Here is an 18,565-nt window from a genome sequence, read left to right on the forward strand (position 1 = left end):
GAAAATTGAGAGTATTCAGTTTCTTCTTATCAAATATATATCATTCATTTCCTACCTGCCAGTAACTGCCCAATAAGGAAGGGTAAGGGAATAGAGAATATGAGAATTTATTATTTAGCTCCCACTGAAACTGTGACTGACTATGTAATAGCATTTTTACCACATCCTTATCTAGATGATATAAACTGTTAGAGCCAGTTTAAATTATGGGATGTTTTATTTATTAAGCCATAAACCAAAAGAAATTGTGCTACAAGAACAGAAAGATACACACACACACACATAATAAACTAAATTACCTTAAAGACAGTCAAGTAAACACATGGCTGCAGTACAGGCAATTTGACTTACATAAAGTAAAGGTAAGAGAGCATCTATTTATCCTTTATCTATGTATCTAGATATATATATAGATGTAGACATAAGAGACTGTGCACAGACTTTACAGTGTAAATTTGTATAATCAAAGTTTCTCTTGTAAAACCAGCCTTTTGCAGATATTTTATTTGATCTATGTATATAAGTATTGTATAAAAGGGAGACCAATGTGAAATATACTGTAAAGATACTGTAAAGCATCAGAGAATAAATTGGTTTGTTCTGTAATCCTGGTAAAGTGTACACAGGAGGGATGATATAGAAGTGTTTAGAAAGGTGAATGATAATGGGAGGGTCTTGGCAGCTTTTGCTCTGGAAAGTAGTAATTCCAGATTCATCTAAATAATGAAAAGGTTCATCTAAATAGTGATTCCAAAATCATCTAAAGGGAAGATTCAGATGCTCTCTAGCATAAAAAATAAAAGTAATCAAAAGTTGAATTTTTTTCCCTGGAAAGGTAGGTAGTTTCACTGAATCTTTCCTGGAATAATTATAAATCTTTAACTAGATAAACTTGAATCATGATATTCAACTGAAGAGAATTAAAAGTATCATCTTGGCAACCAATAATGAGAAAGTACAATGCAGGAGTTTAGCTAGTTTTAGAAATTGAATCAAAACTCATGATCCAAATGAGGAAAAAATAATAACAATACAAATCACCTTAAAATGAGAACTTGATACATGTATAAATATGCATTTTATACATATGCAAACACTTCTATAAAAGTTGATCATGCCTTTTAAGTCTTTGGAGATATTGTATATATACTAGTGTGCTTAAAATATAATTTTTATCTTTGATTTATAAATCCTCCCCACAAAAATCATTCAAATGGAATAAACCAAATAATGCAGGCAATCTTGGAATTTTATTTAGCAAATGACACAAATCAGTAGTGGATTTTGTCAATTTTTATGGAGTAACTTTCCTAACAATTTTTCCTAGACTTAAGAATTCTGAAGAACAGTTCTCTTCAACTTTAGCCTGGCTGCGCTACCAATGGTCTTTTGCCCAGGAAGAGAGAATAAGAGGAAGATTGTTAGGAGTGCCAACCTTATAATCAAATGTGAACTTGAAAACTCAGAAATAAGGCTTCTTCTTGGGAAATACTGACCACTCTACCTGACTGGGCTAACACCTGGAAAGAAGACTTCAGATAACAAGCTGGACTAGAGGAGAATCTGCTCAGCTCATGTCAAGGTGGTAGGTGATGCCATTGGGAGCTTCTGCTTAGTCGAATTCAAGTTCTTTGCTTTATAAACTAGGTCAGGTATATTGTTTCAATTTAAAATTAGAAGGAGCACTGAAGACACAGAAATTTTCTGGGAAAAAGCTTAGAAATATATAGCACATAGGCATATTCCTGATGAATTTTGCAGTACCTTTGGAGGTGACCTGCCTCAACCTCCATGAACAGTAGCCACACAATGATACACAGACTTGGATGTTTTAAAATCTACTCTGTCATACCAATCTTAATGTTGCTTGCTATTTTGAGAATGTAACTGTTATGGTCTGGGAGACACAAGTACTGTTATATGTACTGATGCTCTGTTTTAGTAAGTGTTAAACACTGAATAACGTAATGGGAGATGTACAATATATGAAGAAGGTTGCATGCTCCTATTTCAACTTTCCAGTCTACAGGGTGCAATGGTTTATTCCTAATTATTTCAATGCAAGCCTTGGTTAATCAAAATTCTTTTTTCTAAGTTTCTTTTACACTAAATTTACCATGTACTTTCCATTTAAATAATTTTTCTTCTATCTGAGCTTGAAAATATGAATATTTTTCTTATGTGTGAGAAGTTATTACCCTGTAGACTAATTAGGTTGGCCATCTTTAGCTTTCCAAAATGAATTTAGAAAAAAAGAGAACCCATAATGACAAATGCAAATTTGGAAAGGGTTCAACTTAAAGTGAAAGGTCTTATGGAAATGGACATGATTAAAAGGAAGCATTGCTTAGAAATAGATTCTCACGCAAGTCTGTCTTTGTGGTAATGGTACTTGTACACATTCTATAATAACATCTCTTTCTCTTTTCCTGTAACATTCATTATGTTAAAAAAAAAAAAAGCATTCCCTAGTCTCTAAACTCATCTGTTAAGAATAACACATTAATTTGCCAGTCTTGCTTTAACTCTTACAATTCCATGGCTCAACAGCCGAAGCTTTGTTAGGTTTGAGAAGTTTTGGGTATTTGTGGTCCTTTCTTCATGTTGTTATGGTAATATATGTAGCATTCCATGTAACATGAATATGCTGAAGATGGCAAATTTGTTTTAAAAATTAGAGTGGAGGAACAAAATTGAGAAAACTGGTAGAATAATTTTTTTTAATAAAAGTATGAGCTACTATGGGCTTCCCAGATGGTGCAGTGGTAAAGAATCCACCCGGACAATGCAGGAGATGCAAGAGACATGGGCTCGATCCCTGGATCAGGAAGACCTCCTGTAGGATGAAATGACACCCATCTCCAGTATTCTTGCTTGGGAAATCCCATGAACAGAGATTACAGTCCATGGGGTCACAAAGAGTCGGGCGTGACTGAGCACACACACGCACGAGGATCAATGAAATAGTAATAGTAATAATAATATTTACTTGAACATTTATGTCAACAGAATTTGTTAAGCATTTTTTAAAGAAATATATGGGAATGTAAGTCAGGATGCTTTCTTTGATCTGAAATTGAGCAGGTGCTCTAACATCTTGCCTCAGTGTTGATAACAGCAGGGCTGATTACATGCTGGATAAAACTATTTTGCTATTTTCCCACAGACGGCCTTCAGCAGGGCATTATCAAAGCTGACTCAACACTGTGTGGTCAAGCTTTAAACACATCATTGCAACACGACAAAATTCTTTCATAAATGTCAAAGGTATCATAGTTTAACCACTTACCAAGTGGCCTTCTGTTGTATAATGCAACACTAATCATATCAAATGGAAGAATTCATCGCTAGACCTGTCCTTTATTTGTCAATTTAAATACTTGGCTTGATTTGATTAGTCCAGTTGCTTTTGATACAAGGCTAGGGAGATTGAGAGAAGTTGCCTGGTGCATTATTAATTCTCTACATCTTTATTGTAGTGCCAACACCTATTCATCCTATTTTGAATTCTCCATATCCCCTTTCTGGCAGTGACAGCTGTTATGGCCACTCTCTTTTTCTTTCTTGAAGAAAAGGGCAGCCCACAGCTGCTGTTGTTCCTAAGGCAGAGTAAAGGATCCATTTGCAGAGGTAGTCTAATGGCTGAGAAAGTGTCTCTCTCCTTTGTCATCCTGTGTCTCTCATTCAGGAAATTATCACATTCTGCTTGCTCAAGGACCTGAGGCTTTGAGATTGTTCTTTGACTTGACAACCTAAAATCCCTTTCTGCCTTCCTGGGTGACAGGAATGACCCATTTCTGAAGCCAAAACATCAACGACTGCCTGACTAATTGAATCACAGATTGTCACATTTGGGCAACAGTGTTTTCCTCCCAGAATTTTGGAGATGTGAGTGCCTACTTATGCTCTGCTTTATTGCATCCCTGCGGATATTCATGACATGTTTGTCTGTACAGATTTAAACAGTCTTTAAAAGATTACTTTCAGGTAGCCAAGATGGATCAAGATACTACATGACACTTTCATACTTAGAATAATAATTTTTATTCTGATTCCAATAAAAATCAGCGATTTTCTTATATACATGGAGTTTTTATGCTTCTCACATTTTTCCTCTATTGACTTCCAGCTCCAGATTTCCCTTTTATTGAGGCACCCTCCCCATCAATTGCAAACTGTCAACTAAGTTTATGAAATATTGTATCCCTTCTATCACTGCTGCTGCTGCTGCTACTAAGTTGCTTCAGTTGTGTCCGACTCTGTAGGATCCCATAGATGGCAGCCCCCCAGGCTCCCCCGTCCCTGGGATTCTCCAGGCAAGAACACTGGAGTGGGTTGCCATTTCCTTCTCCAATGAGTCCCGTTCAATTATGTACATCATACAGAAACATGAGAACTGGAAAAAATAATAGATGAGGAGGTTTTTTTTTGGCTTGCCTCATGAAATAATCCAAATGAGCTAGATTAAAATGACTGCTGCTAGACATATCTTTTCAAAACTAATCTCTGCTATTGGGTGAATATAATTCACACTTTGGGAAGAGCTGAACTTAAATACTTTGTCAAAATGCATGATTCAAAGTTTTGTAGTGCTTTCTTGAAATATATTCTATCATTATTATCAAATACTCTGAAGCAGAACTCAAGTTGATTTATATAATTCCTTACACCATAAGCTATAATGGAAGCAAATATTTTGAATCCTCATATGAACCAAGAGTCATAAGGGTTAAATAACAATCTATGAAGGGCAGAAATAGAATTTTTATCCAGATTTTTGACTAAGAATAATATATTTTTTACCACCATACTGCAGCTTCTTTGTTCTGATTTTAGGGCCATATTTCTTACGATATTTCTTTAAATGGTTATGAAAAAAATGAGTACCAAGTACCAAAATCAGTACCACAAGCCTACTGTAGGCTCAGGCTTATAATTGTTTCACATAACTTTTTCCCCAACAATGTAAAGTTTGATTCCTCAACTTTAATATTTCCACACAAAATATTTTGGAAAAACAAATAAGGTAAGCACAGTAGTAAGAACTTTGACTTCTATGCCACTAAAGGAAAAGCTATGAGGTTGGGGATGTTCAGTTGGTAGAAGAGAAGACAAAGATTTTCGGGTATTTGTTATAGAATATCCAAGGAGATATACTGTATAAGAAAGAGTTGTGTTTTGTTTCTCTTAAAGGAAAAAACAGAATTACTATATAGAAGCTGTAGAAAATGGATCTGAGTTCATCAAGCAGGAACACTCAGAGGGATTATATTGCTTACTTTTATATGTTTGGCAAGTAACTTAGCCACATCTGAGTTCAACAGAGTGAGTAATTAAAATACTTCTTCAAGGAGGGGCAAACAATCATATGTCTATGAGAGATTCTGAGCATATTCATTGTAGAATCTTCAAGTGTGTATTATATTCATTTTATTTTATTACTAATGTTATTGGAGTTTTAATGTTCTTCACATGTTTTGAAAGTCTGGATTTTGGACTCAAGTTTTTTTTGCTTTTCTCTCAGAACCAGCCCATTTCGCTGCTTCCCCACAGTGGCATTAGGGTACCTCAGACTCCAGTGTTGAGCCATTATTCTGCCTGGCTTCACTCTTGGTTGTGTTAGTCCCTCAGTCGTGTCTGACTCTTTGCAACCCCATGGGGTGTAGCCCACCAGGGTCCTCTGTCCATGGGATTCTCCAGGCAAGAATACTGGAGTGGTTTGCCATTCCCTTCTCCAGGGTATCTTCTCAACCCAGGGATCAAACCCACATCTCTTGTGTCTCCTGCACTGGGAGGCGATTCTTTAGCAGTAGCACCACCTGAGCTACCAGGGAAGTCCTTAAATGTTGGCTAGGTAGATGAGTTTGGGCCACATTTCAAAGTATCAGAAAATACTTAGTAATGGGTTTTTAATTTCTTTTGCCAAAAATGCTCCTACTTTTTCCTTCACCAGAAATGTATGAGAATATGTGACATAAACTCCACAAAGTCCATTTTTTTCTACTTTTGTTTAAATTAACAGATTAGAAAACATACAGAAAATTAAACAAATACCTCTCTCCTGTTATGGCCTGCTTACATCATCAGTCCATGCAAGGAATCTCTCATTTAATTTCTTCCAGTTCATTAATACTACTACCTTTCTTCTCCTTTCCCATGGGCATCCTTTCTAATGGACTTACCGTTTATCTTTTATCTTTTTGAGGCTTGGATGTGCATTGGGTTGGCAAAAAAGTTCATTAGGGTTTTTCCTAAGATGTTTTTGAGAAATCCAAATGAAATTTTTGGTCAACTCAACATTTACCCTTTACAGTGTTGTTTTTGTGTGCATAAATTTTAAAAATATTTTGATTTTTGTTATATTTTATAAATATTGATATTTTTGTTATATAATCAGTTTACTTTAATAAAGCTTCAATTTTATGTATTTGTTAACTTTTTTTTTAAATTGTGATAAAAGTCACATAATATAAAGCATACTATTTTAACCATATTTAACTATACAATTGGATGACACTATACATTCACATTGTTGTACAGCTCACACTATCATCCATCTCTCGAATTTTTCACCTTAGAGAGACTCTGTCCCCATTAAACACTAACTGCCCATTCCTCCTCCCCACTCCCCAACCACTGGACCCTTGCATCTACCAATATACTTTCTGACTCTATTTTCAAATGCTCAATTCATAGTGTAAACTTCTAATTCACTACAGCTATAAGATATTGCATGATAGAGTATGCAATCATTACCAGCAAAACATGGAAAATAAATATATTCTATTATCTGGGGTATATATTCCTGGGAGTTGAATTAATGACTCATTTTATACACTGTATTTATTGTAGTTTTCAGATTTATAGGAGGGATTGTTGTTGTTTGTTTAGTCGCTAAGTGGTGTCTAGGAGGAGTATTTCAGAATATTTCCATCAGCAATATGCAAAGTTTTCTACCTACCCTCTAACACTTGGATGTATTTTTGGGGGAAGGGGGCCAATTTTGTGTGCATGCTCAGTCGTGGCCGACTTTTTATAACCCCATGGGCTGTAGCCCACCAGGCTCTGCTGTCCCTGAAATTTTCCAGGCAATATACTGAAGTGCATTGCCATTTCCTACTCCAGAGGATCTTCCTGACCCAGAGATCAAACCCACATTTTTTGCATCTTCTGCATTGGCAGGTGGATTCTTTACCACTGTGCCAACCTAGGAAGCCTAGGCCAATTTTAGTGGATAAAAATTTACATTTCACATTTATTTTAATTTGCCTTTTTCCGAAAAGCTTGAAATTGGCCTATTCCTGTTCATTCTCTGTACTTATACTGGATTTTAATTTTTTTTGTTTTTCTAGAATTCCACTTATATTCCAGTATTAATACATTTTTAGTTTTAGGTTTTACCATTTTAGTCCCTAGGATATCACTCATTTGTTTACATTACCTTTACTGTCTTTCATTCAACACAAAGTTTCATCTGAAGTAGTCAAAAGCATTTTTGTTGTTGCCATATACTTTATGGGGTTTCTGTTAGGGTTTAACTTAAAAAGTCCTTTCATCCAAAGGTCACAGAAATGTTCTGAAATTTCTTCTATTACCTTTGTTTTTTCTACATTTAGATTTTTAATCCACCTGTAACTTATTTCTGTAAAGATGCACTTTGATTTTTTTCCTCCATGAGAACAAAGCAAAACAACATGAACTAAGCAATTCTTAGTTTCCAGGTTCTCTTGGTGGTTGTTATTCTTTTGTGTGATATCTTTTTAAGGTTATGTTGTTAAGTTCATACATACGTATGAGTCCCATATTGTTTTGATCCATTTTTCTTTTGACGTTACCTTGCGTTCTTTATTATGTATTTGTACATATGTGTACATGCATAATATTCATGTATATATAGTCTAACTTCTGATATTAAAATGCTTAACTAATCTTTGTTTTGATTCATGTGTGGCATATGTTTCCCTTTCCTCTTAATTTTAACTTTCTTATCATTTAAGTTTTAATCCTTTACTTATATGTAATGTATAGTAGTTACTAGTATTGTTCAATATGATAATTAACTGCTTTTAACTATTGAGGTATTTTCATTGTTGTTTTATTCAGGCTTTTTACCATTTATGTTTTTCCCCTTTTTCCTCTTTTCTTGCATATCTTCTATAGTTCTACTGCTGTCATGAATGTTACATATTCTAATTGTATTCTTACGTAGAATAAATCTCATATATATGTTATCAGTTTTTCATTTTAAATATTCTAAGTTTACTGCCATTGCTAAGTCGCTTCAGTTGTGTCCAACTCTGTGCGACCCCATAGATGGCAGCCCACCAGGCTCCGCAGTCCCTGGGATTCTCCAGGCAAGAACGCTGGAGTGGGTTGCCATTTCCTTCTCCAATGCATGAAAGTGCAAAGTGAAAGGGAAGGCGCTCAGTCATGTCCGACTCTTAGTGACTCCATGGACTGCAGCCCACCAAGCTCCTCCATCCATGGGACTTTCCAGGCAAGAGTACTGGAGTGGGGTGCCATTTCCTTCTTCAATGCATGAAAGTGAAAAGTAAAAGTGAAGTCGTTCAGTCGTGTCCGACTCCTCTGGACCCCATGGACTGCTGCCCAACAGGTTCCTCCGTCCATGGGATTTTCCAGTTTAACAATGTTTATATTTTTGTTCCAAATAAGACTAATCTATATACTAATTTCCTTCTCATTTACCCCATGCCATCCACTTTCCATTACTCTGCCATGTTGGTATCATCTATAATTTTATGAATAGTAAAAAAATTTTTGGATTTATTTCAGTGGTATTGTTTTGATTGACTTATAAAGTAATGGTAAATTTCACCAATTAACACACACATCCTAGAAAGATCCTGGATTTTTTATATTTTTCCAAGAATGTTTTCAATGGTGATTTCTGTGTGCAAAATATTCTTAAGATTTGTACATATAGATTGACATACTTAAAATGAGAATTTAGCTAGCTATAATGCTCAGGCTCAGTTTCTTTCTTCTAAATATTTAAAAATATAGCTCCATTGTCTCCTTTGCACCTAGTCTTGCTCTTGAGATGTTTGCTGCCAATCTATTTTGTCTTTCTTTTTGGCAATTACTCTTTCTGAAAATTTTTTTAGATTTTTCTCTTTGTCTTTACTGTTCTTACATTTTTACTGTAATATACTTAGGCTTCATCTCAATTGTTGAATTATCATTGTATTGTAGTTTTTGCCCTTCTCAATTATTTAATTATTTCTTGTGCTGCAAGAAAATACCACTCCGGCATTCTTGCCTGGAGAATTCCATGGATAGAGGAGCCTGGCGGGCTACAGTCCATGGGGTCAAAAGAGTCAGACATGACTGAGCAACTAACTATATTGTCTGGAAATGTGTAATCTGATTGAAAAGCTAAAGTCATGTCCTAGTTTGTATACTTCCCAGTGGATTTAGAATGTGGAAGTCAGAAGTGGGTACAATGTACCACAGAGTTCTTGCTTGACTACTTTATAATTTTCACTTATTTCCAGAAATTATATTCTCCAAAAATTTTCTCTTAAGGATATAATTACTTATTCTTCCTTTGTAGAGGGAGTGGGGAATGGTAGAATGAATGCTCTAAGACTTACTACTTTGCTTTTCAGTTGTACTTATTATGTCATATCTATGATCATACTTTGCTGGTATCATAATTTTTAAACTCCTGATGGTCATGGACGTGAAGGAAGAGAAAAGAAAGATCTGCACAGGAGAGCATGCAGTAAGGCAAAATAAAGGAACCAAAATGCTGTCCCACAATCCATTCTTCTTGAGATATCATACCTTCTGTTCCAGGATGCTTCAGCACAATTAATCTGACACACACACACACAGACAAATATCTTTTTTTCTTAATATTCCTCACAGTTTAAAAGATTGTTTTATCAATTCAATCAATTTCCATCAATCTCTTCTGTTGCATCTTCAGTGCTGGGCCAGGTAGGAGTGAAGATTCCTTTTTATCATTTTGCCAGGGACTAAAATTGTGCTACCAAACCATAGCCCATTATTACATATTGAAGTTCTCTGTGAGCCAAAAAGTATTAGAGGTTTTATAATGATGTTTTTTTCATGAATCTCATATTTTACAATATAGTTCCAATTTGCTCAAGCAAACCAAATGTATTAAAATGGTTATTTATGCACAGGTTAAATTAGTGAGGGATTATTTTTGTTGTAAAACAATTTGCCATAAAATTTCTCTAAATAGCAAACTTCCCTAGTGAATTTAAATGTGATATGATTCATAAATTTCAGCTTATATCTAGTTTTTGGGGACTCAGTCATTAGAATGCTCTATAGGGAGCTTAGATTCTTAACCAGTTAGCCACTGACTAAATGAATGATTCATTCCTTCATTCTTACTCTTTTTTTGTTACCTTATCTTTCATTCAGTCTGCCATTTGTGTATTGAAGCCAGATGTGAACTACTGTGTCAGCTCCAAATCCACCCTTCCAAATTCTGCTTTGTGATGCTGGTGCTGGAACCCTGCTCACCATGTTGCTACTCTGCCAGCTTGTATCTGACTCTGTATTAGGCTAAGTGAATTTGGGCTTCGCTCATAGCTCAGTCAGTAAAGAATCTTCCTGCAATGCAGGACACCTAGATTCAATTCCTGGGTTGGGAAAATCCCCTGGAGAAAGAAATAGCAATCCACTCCAGTATTCTTGTTTGGAAAATCCCATGGACAGAGGAGCCTGGCAGGTTACAGTCCATGGGGTCGCAAGAGTCAGACATGACTTAGCGACTAAACCACCACCAATATGGGATTCAAGAGGGAGGCTGAAGAGCTGGAGGAAGACATAATTTCCTCCACTGCCTCAGAGTTCTCAACCTAGCAGTTTTTTCTCTTTCCCGCTAATCTTGGTGATGCACCAGCCACGTATCTCTATCCTCAGAAGTCTGAGTGTCAGCTGTGTGAGCTCTTCCTTAGATTCTAAGTTTAAATCATTCCAACATCTTCCTTTTGAAGTTACTATATCCATGATACCATAACATTTACTTTATACACTTTAAATTCTTTAGTACAGTACAGCTACAATAACTGGTATGGCTTATATCCCCAGACTGCAGATAGAAAATATAATACTCAGCATATTTTTAAAAAATTATTTAATATTAAATAATTTATTTAATAAATTAAATATTTATTTAATATTTAAAAGTGTCAGACATTGTGCTGGTCACTAGTAATGATGGGCAAGCTCTTCCTGTCTTTTGCATTAGTTTTCAAGGAAATATGACTACATGTTTCTGAATTATTTTTTATTTTTATATTAAAAATGTATGTATGTATGTATGAGAAGGCTAAATTAGGTAATGAGTATGATCAGGCAATGATTTGTTTTCCATTGAGGACTCAATCTCTCTAACTGATGGACTCACTTGACATGTATTATGATCTACACATTTTAATGTACCTACATGCATCACACACTGTGAAAGTTTATAGAAAGTATTATCCACATTTTGCAGATAATATTTGAGATTCAGAGAAGTTTTTTTTTTTCTTTCATATTTTCCCTTCTGAACCATAAATCCTTGTCCATTGTAAAAAACATGTGACTTTTAAAACAGAAAAGGAACATAAACCTAAAATCACATACATTGTCAAACTTCAGAATTTCTAGTTGTTCTACAATAATGGAAAAATGGAAGTCCTGTATTTTATAAATAAATAAATAAATATATATATATATATATATATATATATATATATATATACACATTTGTGACATGAAATTGAGATACTTTTGGTGACCCAAAGGGGTGTGTGTGTGTGTGTGTGAGAGAGAGAGAGATAAAAAAGGAGACTTGGGAGAAAAGAATGGCAAATTTCAGTTCTGAAAAAAATATGAACTTTGAATGCTAGGAAAAGACCATAATCTATTAACATTCTGTTTTCCACTGAAGACTCAATCTCTCTAATTCAGCTGCAGTGTTAATATCTTTGGCTTAGAACACAAAAGGACAAAATTTGACAGTCACTTACTGCCCAGAAAAATTTCTACTTTCTAGGCTCTTGCCCAAAAAGTAATTTTGGTTGTATGTAGGTGTGACAAAATCTCAAAGTGTAAAAAAAGAGCAAAACTTTTTCCCAAAATTATTTGGTGAAAGTGATTCTCCAGAGTGACACAACAGATTTATATCTCAGGCTATCACTTCCCCCTGATATATGGAAGCACACTTCTTGGTGGGGTCCCAGATTAAAAATTACAGTCTCAAAGCATTTTTCAAAACCAGGGCTCAGAAACACTGCAGTAAACCATATTGTTCATTTATTCTCAAAATTTTATTTCAAAGAGATACATTATAGTTTTAGTCCAGATAAACACAGTAGGATAAAGACTCCAGCTTGTTCTTTAGCACTAGCTTTCTTTTTAAAGCCATTTTTTTTTGATTGTGGAAATTCTTCTTTTAAGAATTGGATATCTCTATATATGCTGATATAATGTTGGATCCCACCAAAAAAAGATCCCATGTCCAAGGGCAAAGGAGAAAGCACCAGCAAGATGGTAGGAGGGGCAAAATTGAGTTTAGAATCAAACCCTGTACCCTCCGGATATGCTCGGGGGGATCAAACAAACCTTGTGTTTGACCAGGACCCAGGACCCAGAGACCCCACAGAGACTGAGCCAGAACTGTGTTTGAGTGTCTCCTGTGGAGGTACAGGTCAGCAGTGGCCTACTGCCAGGGCAGGGGCCCTGGGTGCAGCAGACCTGGGTATGGCATAAGCCCTCTTAGAGGAGGTTGCCATTAACCCCACCATAGAGCCACCAGAACTTACACAGGACTGGGCAAACAGACTCGTGGAGGGTACAAACAAAACCTTGTGTACACCAGGACACAGGAGAAAAAAAATGAGCAGTGGCCTTGTAAGAGACGGACCCAGACTTGCCTGGGAATGTCCAGGAGTCTCTGGCAGAGGTGTGGGTTGGCTGCAGGGTCAGAGGCACTGAGTGCTGCAGTGTATGCATGGGATCTTTTGAAGGAGGTCACTAATATCTTCATTGCCTCCACCATAGTTTGGCCTCAGGTCAAACAAGACCACCTATCAAAAGAAAATTGGATTAAAGATTTACTGAGCATGGCCCCACCCATCAGAACAAGACACAGTTTCCCCCTCAGTCAGTCTGTACCATCAGGAAGCCTCCATAAGCCTCTTATCCTTATCCATCAGAGGGCCAACAGAATGAAAACCACAATCACAGAAAACTAATCCAACTGATCACATGGACCACAGCCAGGTCTAACTAAATGAAACTATGAGCCATGCCATGTAGGGCCACCCAAGACAGACGGGTCTTGGTGGAGAGTTCTGACAAAATGTGGTCCACTGGAGAATGGACCACTGGAGAATGGAATGGCAAACCACTTCAGTATTCTTGCTTTGAGAACCCCATGAACAGTATTAAAAAGGCAAAAAATATGACATTGAAAAATGAACTCCCCAGGTTGGTATGTGCCCAATATGCTATTGGACAAGAGTGGAGAAATAATTCCAGGAAGAATGAAGACATGGAGCCAAAGCAAAAACAACACCCAGTTATGGATGTGACTGGTGATAGAAGTAAAGTTCTATGCTGTAAAGAAAAATATTGCATAGGAACCTGGTATGTTAGGCCCATGAATCATGGAAAACTGGAAGTGGTCAAACAGGAGATGGCAAGAGTGAACATTGACATTCTAGGAATCAGTGAACTAAAATGGACTGGAATGGGTGAATTTAACTCAGATGACCATTATATCTACTACTGTGGGCAAGAATCCCTTAGAAGAAATGGAGTAGCCCTCACAGTCAGCAAAAGAGTAGAAAATGCAGTACTTGGGTGCAATCTCAAAATCAACAGAATGATCTCTGTTCATTTCCAAGACAAACCATTCAATATCACAGCAATCCAAGTTTATGCCTCAACCAGTAATGCTGAAGAAGCTGAAGTTGAATGGTTCTATGAAGACCTACAAGAACTTCTAGAACTAACACCCAAAAAAGATATCCTTTTCATTATAGGGGACTGGAATGCAAAAGTAGGACGTCAAGAGATACCTGAAGTAACAGGCAAATTTGGACTTGGAGTACAAAAATAGTATGTCAAAGGCTAACAAAGTTTTGCCAGAGAAGGCACTGGTCACAGCAAACAGCTTCTTCCAACAAGATAAGAGAAGACTACACATGGACAGCACCAGATGGTCAGCACCAAAATCAGATTGATTATATTCTTTGCAACCAAAGATGAAGAAGCTCTACACTGTCAGTAAAACAAGACCAGGAGCTGACTGTGGTTCAGATCATGAACTCTTTGCCAAATTCAGACTGGAATTGAAGAAAGTAGGGAAAACCACTGGACTATTCAGGTATGACCTAAATCAAATCCCTTACAGTTATACAGTAGAAGTGACAAATAGATTCAAGGATTAGATCTGATAGACAGAGTACCTGAAGAACTATGGATGGAGGTTTGTGGCATTGTATAGGAGGCAGTGATCAAGGCAAACCCCAAGAAAATGAAATGCAAAAAAGCAAAATGGTTGTCTGAGGAGGCCTTACAAATAGCTGAGAAAAGAAGAGAAGTGAAAGGCTAAGGACAAAAGGAAAGATATACCCATTTGAATGCAGAGTTCCAAAGGATAGCAAGGAGAGATAAGAAAGCCTTCCTCAGTGATCAATGCAAGGAAATAGAGGAAAACAATAGAATGGGAAAGACTAGAGATCTCTTAAAGAAAATTAGAGATACCAAGGGAACATTTCATGCAAATTGGGCTCAATAAAGGACAGAAATGGTATGGACCTAACAGAAGCAGAAGATATTAAGAAGAGGTGGAAAGATTACACAGAATAATTATACCAAATAGATCTTCATGACCCAGATAATCATGATGGTGTGATCACTCACCTAGAGCTAGACATCCTGGAATGCAAAGTGAAATGGCCCTTAGGAAGCATCACTATGAACAAAGCTAGTGAAACTGATGGAATTCCTGTTGGGCTATTTCAAATCCTAAAAGATGATCCTGTGAAAGTGGTGTACTCAATATGTCAGCAAATTTGGAAAACTCAGCACTGGCCACAGAACTGGAAAAGATCAGTTTTCATTCCAATCCCCAAGAAAGGCAATGCCAAAGAATGCTCAAATTACTGCATAATTGCACTCATCTCACACGCTAGCAAAGTAATGCTCAAAATTCTCCAAGCCAGGCTTCAACAGTATGTGAACCATGAACTTCCAGATGTTCAAGCTGGATTTAGAAAAGGCAGAGGAACCAAATATCAAGTTGTCAACATCCACTGGATCATCAAAAAAGCACAAGTGTTCCAGAAAAACATCTACTTCTGCTTACTGACTACGCCAAAGCCTTTGACTATTTGAATCACAAAAAACTGTGGAAAATTTTTAAAGGGATGGGAATACCAGACCCCCTGACCTGCATCTTGAGAAATCTGTATGCGAGTCAAGAAGCAGCAGTTAGAAGTGGACATGGAATTACAGGCTGGTTCCAAATCAGGAAAGGAGTACATCAAGGCTTCATATTTTCACCCTGCTTATTTAACTTACATTCAGAGTACATCATTCGAAATGTCAGGCTGGATGAAGCACAAGCTGGAATCTAGATTGCTGGGTAAAATATCAATGACCTCAGATACACAGATGACACCACCCTTATGGCAGAAAACAAAGAACTGAAGAGCCTCTTGATGAAAGTGAAATAAGAGAGTGAAAAGTTGGCTTAAAACTCAACATTCAGTAAGCTAAGATCATGGCTTCCAGTCCCATCACTTCACGGCAAATGGATAGGGAAACAATGGAAACAGTGAGAGACTATTTTGGGGGGCTCCAAAATCACTGCAGATGGTGACTGCAGCCATGAAATTAAAAGACACTTGCTCCTTGGATGAAAACTATGACCAACCTAGACAGCATATTAAAAAGCAGAGACATTACTTTGCCAACAAAGGTCCATCTAGTCAAGGCTATGGTTTTTCCAGTGGTCATGTGTGGATGTGAGAGTTGGACTATAAAGAAAACTGAGCACTGAAGGATTGATGCTTTTGAACTGTGGTGTTGGAAAAGACTCTTGAGAGTCCCTTGGACTGCAAGGAGATCCAACCAGTCCATTCTAAAGGAAATTAGTTGTGAAAATTCACTGGAAGGACTGATGCTGAAGCTGAAACTTCAATACTTTCACCATCTGATGCTAACTGACTTACCAGAAAAGACCCTGATGCTGGGAAAGATTGAAGGAGGGAGAAGGGGTTGACAGAGGATGAGATGGTTGGATGGCATCACTGACTCGATGGACATGAGTTTGGGTAAGCTCCAGGAGTTGATGATGTACAGGGAACCCTGGCATTCTGCCGTCCATGGGGTCACAGAGTCAGACACGATTGAGTGACTGAACTAAACTGATATTTGATGAAGTCTTACCTGGTGGCTGAGGTGGTAAAGAATTTGCCTGTGGTGCAGGAGATCTGCTTTCAATCTCTGGCTCAGGAAGATTCCCCTGGAGAAGGCGATGGCTACCCACGCCAGCATTCTTACCTGGGAAATCCCATGAACAGAGGAGCCTGGTGCACTATGGTCCACAGGGTCACAAAAGTCAAACTGAAGTGTTTTATTTAGTGTCTCAGAGTGTCAGGGCCAACCAGAGCATCAGACAGTAGTTAGAGGACATTTGAAAGACTTTACCTCACTTGTTCTTATGAAGGTACTTTTTGAAATGACATTGACTAAATATGGAAGATTAAGAGAGAAAGGATGAGCCGTCAGAAGCCTTCCTTTGTCTCAGATTATATTCCTCAAGTGGTCTGTCCTTAATATTGGTCAAAGGATTTTCAATATTCAACATGAAGCTGGCTTTTAAACTTTCTATCCCCCCTTTCTGTTTCAAATATTTGTACTACTTCATTGTTTAAGACAGAATCTGGTTTCAAAGTAGGACATTACTTTGACATCAATTACAGCATGTTAGAGTGGTTAATCTTCTTGGTCTGATTTTATTGCTGTCCTGTATAAATAACACATAATAATTCTGTTTTATTAATATAGTGATCCATTTTTATTGCCCTGTACTTGTTTATGAAGATTGAAAATGAAGGTCCCTAACTATAAATTAGAAGTGTTTAACAACTTTCAAAAAGTATTCAAGTATTAGATTAAGCTTTCATTTATTGGATGTATTTACACACAGAGTTCTGAATTCTCTTTCATATTTTTGGTATCTGAAGAGGATTATATTCAGTTATATACCTGGTATGCTCAGAAATGCATTTATTAGACTAATTAATCATCAGCACATCTTACTTTCAATGAAAGGTGAGCTTCACTAAGCCACTAGGATTTGATTAATTCTATTTCATGGGTCAAGAAACCTTCAAACTAAATCACTGAGCACAGAGAGTAATCAAGAGTTTGAGTAGATCTCTTAAAGTCAGCAGTGAAAGAAAGAAATCAAGAAAATATATTTGAAAGCTTTCCTCCTTCATCTGTCTTCATCTTACCATTTATCTTTTTTATTCTACAGTGACAATGAGCTACTTAAAGTTCCTAGAATGTACCACATTTTCTTTTATCTTGTATTTTTGCACATGTCCTGCCTTTGATGGTAATATTCTCTAATGACAACTCTCTTCTAAACACCACAAACACCATGAGCCCATCACTTTAACTTGCATACAGGAACTCTCTCAGATGTCAGATTAAATGACATTTCCTCTGGGAAGTCTTTCTGGTTCCCAAGACTAAGATAGGTTCCCTTCCTGTGTCCTCCTGTTATGTCCTGATCTTATTCCTATGATAACGCTTATTAACACATTTGGTTATATGTTAGAATACTTGCCTGGATTCTCCATTATAATGCAGGCTTCTTAAAGGTAGGAATGGATGGAGTTTTATTCTGGATTGTATGCCCAGCACTTACCATGGCATCTCATACAAAGTAGGTGTTGAATACTTATTCTTTGATTTTAATGATACTAGCAGCTGGGAAAGGAATGCAGTCAGTATATCCAAAATGTAGAGTCTGTGAGGCAGTACACCTTGCTGGTTTTATAGTGGTTAAGTGTGCAGACTCTGTAGCCAGGTTGCCTGACTTTGATGATCAACGCTATGTACTTGGTCTATGGCCTTAGGCAAGTTCATTAACCCTCTGTGCTTTAGTTCCTTCACCAGTAAAATAGGGAGAGTAAAGAAATTCTAGCTCATAATATTTTGTTCATTGAAAAGCATGAATATGTGTGTATAAGTCTTACTAGAACAAGCAAGTCTAAGGTCAGATTGTCAAGTGAGGAACTGAAGACTTCATAGTTAGGATGAGTTGGAGAGTTTGACAGTCCAAAGTTCCAGCTCATAACTTACCAGAAGTGGAGAATATCTGAGAGCCTGGCTAAAGTCTGATTTTTCTCCTTCCTGCTCAGTCTTGCATCATAGGACAACTGGTTTCATCATTTATCCCTAGAGCAGTATTTCTCACAAGATTGTCTTTCACTTTCATAAGCAGAACCACTTGATTGATTTGGTAAAAACATAAATGCCAAAGCCTCAC

Source organism: Bos javanicus, chromosome 3 (assembly GCF_032452875.1).
Source record: "Bos javanicus breed banteng chromosome 3, ARS-OSU_banteng_1.0, whole genome shotgun sequence".
NCBI classification, from domain to species: Eukaryota; Metazoa; Chordata; class Mammalia; order Artiodactyla; family Bovidae; genus Bos; species Bos javanicus.